The sequence below is a fragment of the Microtus ochrogaster genome, chromosome 21 (genome assembly GCF_000317375.1).
Source record: "Microtus ochrogaster isolate Prairie Vole_2 chromosome 21, MicOch1.0, whole genome shotgun sequence".
Taxonomy (NCBI): Eukaryota; Metazoa; Chordata; class Mammalia; order Rodentia; family Cricetidae; genus Microtus; species Microtus ochrogaster.
The window spans coordinates 23421734-23430498 of NC_022022.1; positions in this window are offsets into that span (position 1 = coordinate 23421734).

Consider the following 8765-nt stretch of genomic DNA (forward strand, 5'->3'; position numbering starts at 1 on the left):
AAAAAAAAAAAAGAGTTAGCCAATAAGAAGCTAGACCTAATAGGCCAAGCAGTGATTTAATTAATACAGTTTCTGTATGATTATTTTGCGGCTGAGCAGCTGGGAACCAACAAGTGGCCTCCTTGCAACATGTGAGTACCAGGCACAAAGGTAGAACACATACATATATGCAGACAAACATTTATATACACATAAATAAAAATAAATTAGTCAGTTTTTGAGTGTGCAGTATAATTCACTAGTGCTATGTGTATCACATTATTATACAAATGGCACAACTTTTTACAGATTTCTAGAATAACTTTTTATGTCTGGAAAACCTGAACTTTATACCTACTGAACTGTAGCTCTCCATGACATGTCTCTTTCCCCCCAGCTCCTGGCAACTGTTATTCTACTTTAAGCTCCTGTGAATTTGATAGCATTAATATATTTCATATAAGAGAAATGATCTTACTTTGGAAGCCTGAAAGGTGCTGTTTTTTTCTCCCAGTTTACTAAGCTTCACATTTTCACATCACTAGTGTGGAAGTGTGTGTAAAATCACACCCCTCACCACAACCGGTCCTGATGGATTACATGGGGCCAATCTCACCTTTGTGTAGTAGCTCATCAAAGGCTCCCATTGTTGTTGGCCCTCCTTAAGGACGGCATCTGCCCCTGAAAGAGTCCTGTCGGTTGTGTCTTAGGGTGTCTATTGCTGTGAAGAGACACCTGGAGCATGGCACTTATTATAAAGGAAACTATTTAATTGAAGTGATTTGTTTACAGTTTCAGAGGTTCAGTTCCTTATCATCATGGCAGGGAGCATGATGGCATGCAGGCAGACATGGTGCTGGAGGAGTAGCTGCAGAGAGTCCTGCGTCTTGCAGGCAACAGGAAGTCAAATGAGACACTGGGCAGTATCCTGAGCACAGGAAACCTCAAAGGCCGCCTCCAAAGTGGCACACTTCTTCCACGAAGGTTACACACACTCCCCAAAAGCCAGACCTTCTAAGAGTGCTACTCCCTATGAGATTATGAGGGCCAATTATATTCAAACTACCAGAGGTAACTACGGTTTGTCTCATCTGTTCTAGGAAGGGCCCAAGACAGTTTTACAGGGCTGGAGGGCAGTTTGAAGAGTAGATTGATCTTGGGACACATGGATAAAATTCACTGAGATAATGAAGCCTAAAAGGGGATAGTATGGTTAACTGCCACTAAACCACATACTAAACTGAAGGGCTGTAATGATTTCACTAACTTGGCATATGTGGTGAAACTTCTTTGTTTGGTTTTGCTGTTATTTGTTTTGTTTTCCATTTGGGGGAATCCAAAGTTAGTGAACTCAAGAGGCCTAGCTCACAGTCTTTCCCTTTATTGAGAGACTCTGTGTCTGGTAGGCCTAAAATTAACTAAATATAACTGGCAGTGGTGTCACATGCCTTTACTCCTAGTATTGACAGAGGTTTCTGCCCTTCCGTGTCCTGCAGTCATTCAGTCCCAAAGAAACACATAGATGCCTACATTAATTATAAACTGGTTGGCTTAGTAGCTCAGGCTTCTTATTAACTAACTCTTATATCTTAACCCATATTTCTTATCTGTGTTAACCACGTTCCTTCGTACCTTTTATCAGAGAGGCATTCTCATTTTGCTTCCTCTACATCTAGGTGAGGACTTCAGACTGGGCCTTTCCTCTTCCCAGAATTCTCCCTGCCTGGCTACTAGCCAATCAGTGTTTTATTAAACCAATACAAGTGATAAATCTTTACAGGGTACAAGACCATTGTCCCACAGTATCCCAGCACTCAGGAGGCAGAGGCAGGCAGATCTCTGTGCGTTTGAGTTTGGTCTTCAAGAGTTAGTTCCAGGACAGGCTCCAAAAAGCTACAGAAAAAACCCTGTCTTGAAAAAACAAAAGAAACAAACAAGCAAAAAAAAAAAAAAAGATTTAGCCAAATATTTATGATCAGAAGTGGGTTTCCCAAAGATTCAAGTCAGAAGATTTCCAATCTTTCCATGAAACAGAGAAATTTTACTAAACAAAACCTAACATTTTATCTTCAGAAAGATTTGTGTGTGTGCACACGCAAGTGTGTGTGCATGTGCATGTATGTGTGTGCATGTCGCAGATTGAATTTAGACCCTTGCACATGCTAAGCATATGCTACAACACCAGCCTCTGTTTCCAGAAAGGTTTTATTTTCCAAGGAGCCCATATTGATGACTGGACTAGCCTCAAAAGCATAGAGATCTGACTGCTTCTCCGTCTGGAGGGTTGGGATTAAAGGCTTGTACCATCTTACACAATCTCCTTAACACTTTTTCTGGCCTTCTCTTTAAAAGTGAAAACTAGGGATGAGGGGGAAAACCCAGCAGGCAAATGCCCTAGTTACATAAGCCTGGAGACCCCAGTTCAGTCCCTGGAATCCACAAAAAGCCAGAAGGGGAAAACAGAAGCTACAAAATGGCTATACACACATGCATCCCTGTGCTGATAGCAATGATAAATACAAATTTATTAAAATGAAAGATAAAAGCATGAGGAGAGCCAACAGAAGTATTTTTCAAGCTGTGTTAAGGTGTGTCACTACAGGTAAATTGCCCTGCACCACTTACCCTCGAAGAGAAATCAGAGTATTTCAGGGCTGGGGGCTGGGATGGGGAGGTGTCTCTTTAAGCTGATTCCAGGTGGAGGGGGGGAGGATGTTTTCTTTCATTTGGAGACTCACCTCCCTCATCCCGCCTTCTCTCTCTCTCTCTCTCTCTCTCTCTCTCTCTCTCTCTCTCTCTCTCTCCCTGATCCTCACAGGTGTTTCTAGATTTAAGCAGCATGGATCTGTAAGCCCATCACATAGTCATTGGAAATTGCTCTTCTTGGGGGGGAAACAGATTAAGTCTCGGCTCCTCATGAAAAGCTCTGCTCTTTTTTAATAAGGAAGAGCTAGACTGGATGAGTGCCGACGGCATATTTACCTTCATGAGCTAAAAGGGGGGGAAAGAAAGTTAATTACTGCTCCGAGCAAGTTCGTCTGGCTGTCCCGAGTGGTCTTTTATTAGTTATCCCCTTCATTAATTTCCCGCACTGGATTTGCTGCTAATAGCTGCCTGGTCCCGTCATCTCAAAGCTGCATCTGTGCCATTGAGCCGAAAAGTAGGAGTCTGGCCAAAGCGGGGTGAGGGGACGCTATTTACAGATCAGTTCTTATTAACGTGAAGGGCTGGTGTGTTGAAGAGGGAGAGGGTGGCCTTGGAGCCTAGGGCTGGAGAGCAGAGGGAAGGCCGTGAAATCTGAAAGACCCAGAGGAAAAGGCTTTGGGATTTTCCCTTCTCCTCTGCGCCAGTGTTCCTCGAGCGCCAGCTTAGAACTGACAAAGTGCGCTGCCTTTCCCTGAACTTCACCGTAAGTTGTAAAAGCATTAATCTTTTATTAAGCAAGCCCACTTTTCTCATGGTTCCCTTTCAGAGTTTACCAGCTTCTAAGAGACATTAATTCAGTCAGAGACAATGTATAGAATGATATTCAGTTTTTATTCTTTCCCCATATCAGAGGTATGTTATTGTTTGGGTTATACCCGACAATACTCATTTTTCTTTTTCTTCTTTGTTTTTGTTTTTCGAGACAGGGTTTGTCTGTGTAATTTTGGACCCTGTCTTGGAACTTGCTCTGTAGACTAGACTGGCCTTGAACTCATAGAGATCTGCCTACCTCTGCCTCCTGAGTGCTGGATTAAATGACGCCACCGCCCTGTGTCATTTTTCAGACATTATCATCCACAGGCATACTCTCTTACCTACTTAGTTTGTATTGTCTCCTTTCATTAAAACGTAAACTTCAGGAGGACAAGCTTGTGTTTACCCACGTGTGCGCTGTTTAATGCTGCTAGTTCCAGGATTAAACTAAACGCTCCCACAGAGTAGAGGTTCAAAACACAGGTGTGTTAGAGCTGGATGAAGTCGAACTTGACTGAAGGAAGTCCCAGATAGGACTTACAGGATGATGAAGTTGTGAAGACTGAGGTCATAAATTGGAGACCAACTCAAAACAAATGAACACCTAAGATGCTTACAAATGAAAAGAGCTAGATGGTGGTGGCGGCGGACGTCTTTAATCCCAGCACTTGAGAGGCAGAGGCAGGCGGATCTCTGTGAGTTCAAGGCTAGCCTGGTCTACAAGAGCTAGTTCCAGGACAGCTAGGACTGTTATACAGAGAAACCCTGCTTCAACAAACAAACAAACAAACAAACATCACTGAGGGCAAATGGAAAAAGAATTGCAGGCAGGAACTAAAGCAGAAAAACAACACTCCTTCCTGGCTTGTTCCCCTGAGCTTGCTCAGTTAGCTTTCTTATATAACCCAGGAAGGCACCACCCACAGTGGGCCTCTCTCTCACACATCAGACACACATATCAATCATTAATCATGGAAATCTCCCCACACATTTGCAGGCAGACCAATCTGATGAAGGCAATTCCTCAACTGATGTTCCGTCTTCCCAGATGACTCTAGCTTGGGTCAGGTTGACAGAGATAAAACAAACAGCACACATAGATTATTAAATAAAAATCACACTGACAGACATGGACTGTCTCCTTACGAGGCATACGTTGGTCAGGGAGGCCCTGGAGCTCTCCCAGACAGCACAGGCTAAATCATTGCTTTTGATTGCCCACCACAGCAGCATTGTAAGACTCTTATTGAAAACCCCCATACTTTAACTACAGAACATCAAGAGTCAGTCTCAAACCATCAAGAAACACCTTCCCTGATGGCTAGCTTCTGTGGTTCCTGGAGGCGGGTAGGCTGATGGAGGGGAAAAGACATCATTGATCTATCTCACCAAGGACTGAAGCCTGCATGTTGCAATATTAACCTGTCAGGAAAGGCGGGCCCACCGGTTCAGGAGTGGCATGACCCTTATAGGACAAAAATCACTTTCTGGTTGTATCTGAGGCCTATTCCTTAGGATAAAACTCCTCCCTAGAGTCCTAGGGATGCAGAAGCAAACCTGGTCCAAAGCCCATGGCAGGAAAGGTCATAGGCCCTAGGGTAGAATATAATGTTGTTTTCTTGCCTTCTAAATACCAATATGCATAGGGCCTGGGCTGCTGTTAACCTCTGCTTGAGGAGCTTTCTTTTGCAGTGGAGCCTAGTCAATACAGGAGTTCATAAGTGGTCCCAGTGCTGAGAGCAAGTAGCTGAATACTCAGTTTTAAGTGGGACATCTTTAACTAACACACACACACACACACACACACCACATACATACACGCACTGTTGAGGCTCAGGGAACATCAGGGAAAAAGAGGTGGAGAAGAGGTAGGGACTCTACTTCTGGGCTTGCTCACACAAGGTCTACACAAGATCAGGACAGCCAAATTTCTAGCGTCCATGGGGGAGGAGGAGCTCATGAGGCCTCACCGTAATCGAGGAGCTACTGGCAATTGATAGCCGCGAGGCAAGAGGATCATTCTTCTTTTAAAATCGGTAGCTATCACTTTTTTGATACTATTCAACCCGAAGCACGTATTACTCTCGTGTTGTGATGAAATAATCCTAATACGAACTTTATCTTAGTGTTTTTAAGAGCAACTAAGAGAATCAGCTGCGCTCCTGATGCTATGCAATCTGCACTGCCGTCCACTTCCAGAGCATGCTTGGCATCTCAGAGATTTTGTGCCCACCAAAGCAACAGTCCCACGCCTCCTGGAAACACGTGTTTTCTTCACAAAACTGCCTTCCTTAGGGAGCTCATAGGAGTAGAATCATATCCTGCTTTCTCTATTGGGTCCTGCTTCTTCCAGCTAATATTTTCAAGATTATTCACATTGGGTGAGATGGTTCTGTTGATAAAGGTGTCTTCCTCCAGACCTGACTACCTGAGGTCGACCCAAGGAACCTCTGCCCTCCACCTGTGTGCCATGACACTTGTGCTGCATGCATGTGCACACATACATACACACACATTTTATTCTTTTATTTTGGCTTGCTGTAGGTTTCACAAGCTCAGTCAGTCAGAATAGAAGTCATTGTTATTGCAAGTCATTCTCCAAACCACATGGAACAAGTTTCAGTTAAATATAGTGTGGACCACTGTGGTTCTGCTGGTTGAGGGGATGAAAATATGATGGACAAACAGTAACAACACTGACAAAACTACCACTCCGTCTGGAGCATCCATTCTGGGCTAGGTGGTATTCTAGCAACTTCTATGTGCTCTTTCTGATTCTTATAGTTAATTTCTCCTTTCCACTGGGCAAGGATCATAAAGAATAATCCTGAGTTAATCAGGGAAAAGAGAGGAAATAAGTATACCATCTTGGCATAGGAAAATTAAGCACCTCTTTTAACTTCGTCATGGACTCTCGGTCTTTAGATGCCTTGCATATTAAACAGAAGACACATTTTTTAAACTCATAAAATGGGAAGAAAGCTATGCTTGATGGTTACTAAATATTTAAAAAAAATAACCTATGCTTCAACACTTGCTTTGCAAATGTGTTGACCTGAGTTTGATCCACAACACCCGCCTGAACAGGTTTAGTAGCCTCTCTGTAGTCCTAACGCTTAAAGACAGAGACAAGGGATTTACAGGGCAAGTTGACTAGCTGAACTAGCTGACCTCCAAAAATCTGGGGCATCTAGTGTGAATACTGGCTCCCATATGTACTTGTATGCACATGTACACACATGTGTGTGTACTAAATGCTAACCACAGGCACATATACAACACACATGTATGGTCATGTGCTGCATACACATATGTACATGTTGAATACACACACATACATGCGTGGTTCAAGCCCATACACAGATAAAATTAAAAAAAAAGCCACACTTGGGCATGATTTATCTCATCACTCAGGAGGCAGAGGCAGGTGGATCTCTGGGAGTTTGAGATCAGCCTGGAGTACACAGGAAGTTCCATCCAGCTAGGGCTACACAATGAGACCCTGTCCTCCCACAGATATATGTCTGTGTTTCATTGAAGACATGGCACATAATAAAGTTTAGCAGACTGTAATAATTGTCCTAGAAGACTGGGGTTCAGGCCATTTTGGTGACACAGCAGTAGAGTACTCCTAAAGATAATGACATCACATCTCCAGAGTGGAGAGCAGATGGTCCTCAAGGCTTCGAGTGTGCAGCTTGCAGATATACAAACAATGGCACAAACCCACAGTGGTATAACACTAGTCTCATTACTTTGCCCAGTTTTGATCCGTGTGCCACAGATGACTTAATTTTAGTGAAATGCGCGCTAGAAACTCCTGCAGACTGGAAGAAGGACAGGTCTCTGTTAGGCGATGGGGCGTGGGTTCCAGCATTTTGGCTTTGTTAGAAGTCCAGACAAAACTCAACAAACAAATAAGCAAAAAGAGCACCCCTCCCCACCCGTCTATGCAGGAGCCAATCTCTTTTCCACAGTCATTATCATTCAGATGAGTCTTTTCTGAAACAAAGCTGTGGGCTTGGACACAGCTTTTCCAGGCTCTAGGAATGCCTTTCTTATTTGGATTTACAAATAGAGAGGGCCCTCTGGATCTAATTAAGAGATTTTTTCACCTGCCATCATTTATTCATGCATCTCAGAAACATTCGTGAAGCACGAGCGGCGTTTAAGGCCCGGTGCTTAAACACTGGTTACACTGAGAGTTGGCCCACAATGGACCAATCATAAACTCATACTCTTAATTAATCTTGTGATTTTTAATGATTTAATTCTTTCATTCACCGAGGCGAGGCCTTTTTTAACAAAGAAGTGCCAGGCTAGGCACAGGGGTTGCCAAAATGAACTCATGGCCTCTGGTTTTACGTGTTCATAATCTAATGGGGGGAGGGTGTGTGTGCAGAAACAACTAATTATTGCACAATTTAAGTCCCATCAGAAAAGTCTGCAGTAGCTTTAAAGGAGGGGGGAAAGGAGAGAGGAAAGATGATAGATAGGTAGATAGATAGATAGATAGATAGATAGATAGATAGATAGATACAAAGAGAGAGAGAGAGAGAGAGAGAGAGAGAGAGAGAGAGAGAGAGAGAGAGAGAGAGAAGTCACAGAAGGTCTCCTTGAAGACAGTTTTGCAGGCTGATGCAAGCACAGGGAGACAGTTGGGAGGGAGCTGCTCTGCTTCCCTGAGAGGGTGGGATTCGACCTGGAGATCAAGCTGGAAAGTTATGGAAGGAGAAAATCATGCTTGAGAACATGTAGGGAGGTCCAGGTGCCCTTGCTGATGTAAGAATAGCTTTTAAAACAATACGCTTACTACTTCTGTGAGAATTCCATACAATATATTTTGACTGTATTAACATCCTTTTCCCAATTCTTCCCAGATCCTCCACAGTCTCAGTACTCACCCAGCTTCATGTTCCATCCTCTTCTCTGTCACTTTAAGAGAAACAAAAACAAAACAAAACAAAAAACAACAACAAACTCCATCCAGTCCAACTTGTGTTGTCTGACTCCTCTGAGACCTGGGACTTGATCTGGAGTGTAATAGTCTACTAGGTGTCGGATCATTAAAGAAAAATGACGTTTCTTCTCTAAGCAGCTAGAAAATGCCAACAGCTCTGCAGTTAGGGTTGGAACTTCCTCCCGACTTCTCCCTTCTATGCTGGGATTCTGCCCAGTTTGAATTTGTGCAAGGCTTATGCATGCTGTCACAACCACTGTGGGTTCATATTAGCATCTTCCCTGTTGTGTCTGGAAAATACCGCTACCTTGGAGTCATCTGATACCTTATACCTAAGGTGACTCTTAAAATTCTTCTTCTCATAGAC